General features: G+C 31.7%; 1 non-coding gene across 1 annotated transcript; it reads left to right on the forward strand.

The window, feature by feature from the left end:
* The first annotated feature begins 7,188 nt into the window (after positions 1-7,188).
* LOC148788146 (U6 spliceosomal RNA) lies at positions 7,189-7,290 on the forward strand. The gene has a single exon (XR_016065647.1). It is a non-coding gene; the product is annotated as a U6 spliceosomal RNA (small nuclear RNA).
* The last annotated feature ends 468 nt before the right edge of the window (positions 7,291-7,758 follow it).

Genomic DNA, 7,758 nt, shown 5'->3' on the forward strand with positions numbered 1-7,758 from the left:
AGATATCAGGTTTTCTACCATTCCACACAAAATCAGGAGTTTTACCAGATAACGGCACAGATGGAGACAAGTTTATCAAATGAGTAGCAGTGAGTATAGCTTCACCCCAAAAAGACTTAGGCAATCCAGAACTAATAAGCATGCATCTAACTTTATCAAGCAAGGTTCGATTCATACGTTCAGCCACACCGTTTTGTTGGGGGGTATAGGGGTTAGTTTTATGCCTCTTTATACCAAATTTGTCACAGAGATTAGAAAAATCTTTATTGCAAAATTCGAGGCCATTATCAGTCCGAAGGGTTTTCACTTTCTTTCCAGTTTGATTTTCAACAAGAGTTTTCCATTTTGTAAATTTCTCAAAAACTTCGGACTTGTGTTTCATAAGAAAGACAAACACCTTCCTAGAGTAATTATCAATGATGGACAAGAAGTAACGGTTACCCCCATGCGTAGGCACACTAGATGGACCCTAAACATCGGCATGTACATAATCTAAGATGCATGAAGACATGGAAGGGAGTGATTTAGAGGGAGTTGGAAAATGTACTTTATGGTGTTTTCCTAAAACACAATCATCACAGAAGTCCAAGTTTTCAATTTTGTCATTCAAAATTCCATCCTTTTTCAAAAAACCAAGACCTTTCAGACTCATATGCCCTAGTCGTTTATGCCATAATGCTGTCATATCACATTCATTCACAGAGGCAGTCAAAGAGTCATAGGTTACAGAACATAGATAGAGATTTCGTTTCTTTTCTGCTTTAAACACAATAAGAGAGCCTTTCATGATCTTCATGAGGCCTTTGCCCCATCTACCTTCTAGACCATCCTCTTCTAAGGCAGCACAGGATATCAAGTTGTGACTCAAATCAGGAACATATCTCACATTTTTTAGGGTTAACCTATAACCTTCTTTGAAATTTAAAGAGATGTCACCAAGACCCAAAATTTCACATTTCTTTTCATTTGCCATAGAAACAAAGCCAGATTTTTCATAACGAAAGTTTGAGAAAACTTCTTTGACAGGGCTCATATGGAAAGTACAACCAGAGTCAATAAGCCATTCAAATTTGTTCACAGAATGCACAGAATTTGCTTCATAAACCATAAAGACTTCACCATTTTCATCAGAGACATTATTCACCTTCTCTTGGTCATCAAAGTTTCTATCCCTATTGTCACGTTTGGGTTTTCTGCAATCTTTGATGTAATGACCCTTAATGCCACAGTTATAACAACGTCTTTCCTTTGTTTTATCATCCTTATACGTGTAATCTCTAGATCTGGATTTACTATGGCTGTTTCTACTTTTACCCCTGCTGTGACTTCTACCTCTGTTTTTAAAGCCATTGTTCCTGAAATTAGGCCTACTTCTAGCAAGATTTACCTCATAATTATTCTGACTAGGTCTAGCAATTTTTAGGTCCATTTCTTTGCTCTTAAGACCATTAACCACAGTATCAAGGTTGATGCTATCTCTACCATACTTAATGGCGGCTTTCATGTCAGAGTATGATTCAGGAATTGCATTCAAGAGCACAATAGGAGTGTAATCATCAATGTTTTCATCACCAGTAAGTTTGATGTCTTGTATCAACTTGGTAAACTCATCAAGGTTTTCATCAATATTTTTGGAAAGATCCAATTTATAATGAAAAAACTTTTCTAAGAGAAAAAGCTTACTGGGTAAAGATGTTTCAGTATATAAATCCTCCAATTTTCTCCAAAGTTCTTTAGAGGTTTTTTGTTTTCCCACTTTTGTAAGAACATTATCGGAAAGATTTAAAATGATGGATGAGTAGGCAAACTCATCATTTTCCAATTGTTTTTCTTCAGAAACATTTTCAGAGTATTTTCCGTCAATAGCTTTAAACACCTTTTGTTGTATTAAAATGCCTTTCATTTTCTGTTGCCAGATAGAAAAATCAGTTTTTCCGTCAAAGGGTTGTAAACTATATCCGGCCATTTTGAAAGTAATTAGAAGCAGAGGTCACGGTTTTTAGAAAAACAGAGGTTTTGATTTTTAAGCAAAAACTTTCGAAAAACAGTGATCAAGGAAGAAAATTCACACAGGATCAGTATATCGAAAACAGAGACAGAAATTAATCAGTCAATATCGGTAATAGTGCAGACAGCCAAAGTATGAACAATGTTCTCAGATTATCACAGGTCAAGATAGTGAACACAGATCACGATTTCAAATCACAGATTAATATGATAAATCACAGATCAAGATATTAAACCAGAAGAGTGGCAAGAACAGGATATAGCAGTTATCGCAATAAATCTCACAAATCATAGAGAGAAAGAGAAATAAACAGGACCAAGGCCTTTCCAGCCTAACACCCAGTCCAGATACCCGACGACCTCAGGGGTCCGGCCAGGAGGGTGGTTAGGGGGATAAGCACCTCGGTTATCGAACAGATATATAGTGCTGAAAAATAAAAACAGTAAATAGAGGAGGGGTTCAAGCGAGTTACCACCACCACGGCGCGGAGAGGATCAGAACAGTGCTCTGATACCACTGTTGGGTACGAAACCCACGGTGGTATCCTTTATCAACAATGCCTAACCAACTATTACACTTTATATTTTGGAGTACAAAACTCCTTAAGGATTACAAACCAGAGATACAACAATAATTTGAAAAACACAAGAGCAATAAGATAAAGGAATAAAACCGTATTCCGAAAGAGGCTCAGGAACTAAGCCAGATTCAGTCGTTAAAGGGTCACGGTCACCGGGCACCGCACCCACTCAAGCCAACCCACGGTTGCTCCACACAAACTCAGGATCACAGAGATCAACTCGGCAAGTCACAGGTCTCAACAGACTCAACGTTCACACAGAACACTCAGGGAAATGGGTTTCTCACAGAGAGTATCTATTTCCGGATTTTTTGCTCGTCACCGATGAAGGGATGAGGAACTCCCTTTTATAGGTCTCAAGAACCGGTTACAATGGAAGGTGAGGTGGCTTTCCTAAAGCCATTAAGTTGGCTTAGGAAAGCCACCGTGACTGTCGCCGGTGAACGGAGAAGGAAAGGGGAAGTCAAAAAAGGGAACAGAATATTGAGAGAAGAAGAGAGACATTCCGTCGGCGCTGGTGAAGAGAGAAAGGGGTGAAATGGGTTAAAACTAGGGTTTGACAATTATATATAGAAGAGGCACCTGGGTCGGGTCGTGGATCGCAGCGGGTCGAGCATGGGCCTCCAAGTGGGTCGGCCTTATGTGGGCTGGTGCGTAGTATGGGCCTACCAGTAATTGGGTCCTGGGCCACAAATTACAACAGCTTCTCCAGTGAAACGATTTCTTCTTCTTCTTCATCGTGGACTGAGAGGAAAGTTTGCAGCTGCTGTAGCATCTGCTGTAAATAGCTGAAAAAGCTCCACGAGAATACCTTTCTTTACAGATTCTTCTAACAAATACGTTAATTCGTTAGTCAAAATCGGGATTTGTTGATATTAACAACCAATAAAAAAAAAAATGAATGAACATTCATATTTACCATCGATTAACTTATTACTGAAGATTTTTTTGAGATGTTTGGTCAGAAAAATATTTGTTAAGCTCCAGTAAGTCAATAATAAGTAAATCATGGGGGCAAATATGCGTTTCATTCTATTTTTTTTTTAACATCAATAAATTCAATAAATTTTAACTAAATAAGGGACATATTTATCATATGGAAGCAAACCTTAGAGGTACTAAATATAATTTTTCAAACTATAAAAAATTTACATGTAATTACACCAAACCTCAGAAAACAATGATAAAATTATCCCTAATTATAATTAGGGTCTAATTCGAAGAAAAATAACTATTGAACGATTTAGCCAATCTTTTGCCCTTATATCCAAATCAGACGAATGATTGCACATTAGTATCATTGCTTGACTCTACTAGAGTTTCCTTTGACTAGGCTCAACTCAAGTATAGTTCACCATGAGTTTGAATAGATATGTTCACTCGAACTCTTCTCTGAATATTAAAATTAATTGACGTTGTACCCCTCAAGGGGTTATTGATCAAGTCGAGTTTCTTGTGCCTTATGAAAATTACTAGCGTGTTCACTCATGCACATGTCAGACTTCGAAACTTGTGTTTTTGGGTCGATTTAAATGCTTTCCAAAATCTTTGACATTTTTCTTTACTATCTCCAGCCATATGACACTATTGGAAGAAGAATATTAAAATAAATAAATAAATAAATATATGGTGCTATAAAGATTGTAAAGAATCATATGTATTGACAATAATTTTTATTTTATCATTATAATATTTTTTTAAATTTTAATAATAACATATAAAAAGAATAACAAACGATAATCAGCCATAATAATTCTCTCTTCCCTACAACAATAAAACTCTTTTAAGTATAAAAAAATTCCATTTTTACTGCTAAAAAATAAAATAAAAATAATAAATAATTTTAATTATAACAATAATTAATCTTTAAACCGGCTAAATTTTATTTTACCCCCATGTGTTTTGTTAAATTAGCAAAAAAGCCCCTTGTATTTTAGAAATAGAAAAAAAAAGAAAATCCTCCTGTTTTCAAAACCCTAACAAAAAACCTCATTCTGTTAACAATAACGGAATGTGGCATGAACGCGCAGGTGGTGTGCTTCGTTGTCAGTTTCTGGCGTTTTAATCAGTATTGTAGGTCATTCTTGACTAAAATACCTTTATATGTCTATATAAGAGACTAAGAGTTTTTCACTTGTTTTGTGTGCATTTTTTTGCCATTATGACTAAAATATTAAATAAATTATATTTAAATTTATTACATTATAAAAATTATACATTATTATTTTTTTATTTCAAAATTTTTTAGAAATACCAAAAAGATAAAAATATATTTTTATACATATTTATATACATTATTTTTTAATTATAAATTTTTTAAAAATATATTTATATTAAATATAAAATACCAAAAAAATAAAAAAAAATTACATTAGAAAAAACAATATACTAAAATTTTATTTTTCAAATTTAGGTTAAATATTTGTAATGGGCGAAAAAAAGAATATTTTAAATAATATACTAAGTTTTATAAAAAAAAATTCATATACTAATTAATTATAAAAAGTATTTTAAATAATATACTAAATTTAAAATTTAGGTTAAATATTTTATTAATTATATTATTTTTCCAAATGATATTTTTATTTAAATTAGTAATGTATATATTTAAAAGAAAAAAGAAATCAAATATATATCAAACAAAATAATAATTAAGTATCTAATAATTAAGTTAATTAGCACTAACTATAGTTAAGTTAATTAAAAAAATTAGGGGCTCTTTTTATGGGCGACGAAGCTTTTTCTTTTCCTTTTTTTTTTTCCGTTGTCGCCCTCTCTCTTTTTGCTCGCTGCCGTCGCCGTTGCCAGTTCGGGGATTGGCCGGGGCGGGGGTGGGGATGGGCGTAGGCGGCGGGAGTGGGGTGGGAGTAGGGTTTTTTCTTAAAAAAAATTTATATACGTATATAATAATTTATCATTTTATAATTTTTAATTATTAGTCAATATAAGGGTATAACAGTCAGACAATGCAAAAATTTAACGCCGTCACAGGTCAGTCAAGAAAAGGGAGAGTGGATTTGAATTATTAAAGCACAGGGAGGGTGTTTTCCTTGTTTTTAAATCAGAGGGAGATTTTTTTACTGATTTTTTAAAATACAAGGAGGTTTTATCAAATTTTACCCTTTTAAACCTGATACACGTAGGTTGAGTATGACAATCCTCCATAATTTCTTATAGTGTGAGGAAAAGAAGAATAAATTATATTGATACGTATTTGAGATTATTCTAATTACACGAACATTTTCCTATTATTTTTTAAACTCATATTTTAAAAATTATAATTATAATTACAAATACATTCTCTATATACTGATATTTTCTAGGAAAAAGTATTATTTTAGTCCGCTAAATATGTCTAATTTTAATTTTAGTCCGATAACTATGTCCATTTTTAATTAGATCCAGTAACTTACTAAATTGCTTACTTTTAGTCATCTGACAGATTTCGGACAATTTTACCCCTATGCAACTTTTGGAAGACAATTTTAGTTCATATGCATTCATAGGGGTAAAATTGTTCGAAAATCTGCCAGAGGACTAAAAGTAAGCAATTTTATAAGTTACTGAATTTAAACAAAAATGGACATAGTTATCGGACTAAAATTAAAATTAGACATATTTAGCAAATTAAAATAATATTTTTTCCTATTTTCTAGATATCGCACTAAACCCCCCACCCTAAAGGTATATACATAATTTTATAAAATATAAAAAGTATTTATATAATTAAATTTAATCTTGTATTCGAAAATACCAATGTAATTTATTCAAAAAAGAAAGATAAGATAAGATAGAGATAAAAAGAGGGACGAAAAAAGTGGAAGTGAGGTAAGATTTCATTGTGGAAAGACAAAAGGGTGACTGTTGATGATAGTGAGAAGACATCGTCCCATCTCACTTCATCCAATCAAGTTTAAAAATTTGTAAAGATTTTTATTAGGAATAATTATACTGCCCTCGTCTTAGATTTTGTGTAATTATATATGGATTTTTCGTGATTTATAAAATTATATTTATTATTTTTTAGGTTTATTTCCTTATATTGAATAATTTTTGTTAGTAAAATTACTTGATTTGATATTAATAAAAAACTTAGATGAAATTCGATATTTATTCTGAGTTAACTTATTATTGACTTATTACGTATAAAAAAGAAATTGTGACTAAATTACCCTTATAATAATAAAGATATACCTCATTACATGCATGAACTGTGTGAAGATGTATAAGGATAATTTAGACATAAAAAATTTATTTGACCTCAATAAATCAGTAATAACTCAATTATGGGTAATCATGAGTTTTTATCTAATTTTTTGCTAATATTATCAAATTTCATGAATTTTGATTAATTGAGGAATTTGTTTGTTAGATAGTAGCAACTCCAGAGGTACTAGATCTAAATTTTCAAATTATAGGGGGTGTACGTGTAATTATCTTTTTTTTTTTATTAAATGTGTAATATGATTATTCAATATATATATATGATGTTTACTTCAATGTAATAGATAAAAATAAATTACAACAGACTCTTTTGAGATTTCATATCATTTCAAATACCCCTTATTGTTGTGAAATTATCAATACTCCCTTGATTTTTGTCTCTTCGGGTACATCCGATAAAATTGGAACGATACAGAGAAGATTAGCATGGCTCATGCGCAAGGATGACATGCATAATCGAGAACAATATCCCCTTGATTGTAGCGTTTATCCAACAACTAATTCAATCCATTAGTTTATGTTAGGTTTTCGGTCATTTTATGATGAACTGAGCAAAATACTTTTGTGGATTATGAATTACAATTTTACTTATTTTAACTTTTTCTAATATTTTTTATCCAGTAAATTGCAATCTTTTATATTTTTTCTATCAAACTTATCCAATTTTCTTTTCTAATTTTTTAAATTTTATTTAAAAAAATAGCAAAGGTAAAGTCGATAATACCAGGTATTCATGCAAGGATAACATAATTTCATCAAATACTATGGGGTATTTCTAAATTTTAAAACAACAAAGGGTATTCATAATTATATCAAATCTCATGAGAGCCTACCGTATTTTACCGGATAAATAATGGATAAGAAAGAGTTGTTCAATTAATGTGTTGTTTTCTTGCTATGATACAAGTAAATTAGTGTTAATTACCAAATTGCCCTATGCACTTGA

The sequence above is a fragment of the Sesamum indicum genome, linkage group LG5, assembly GCF_026168435.1.
Source record: "Sesamum indicum cultivar Baizhima isolate 11 linkage group LG5, ASM2616843v1, whole genome shotgun sequence".
Taxonomy (NCBI): Eukaryota; Viridiplantae; Streptophyta; class Magnoliopsida; order Lamiales; family Pedaliaceae; genus Sesamum; species Sesamum indicum.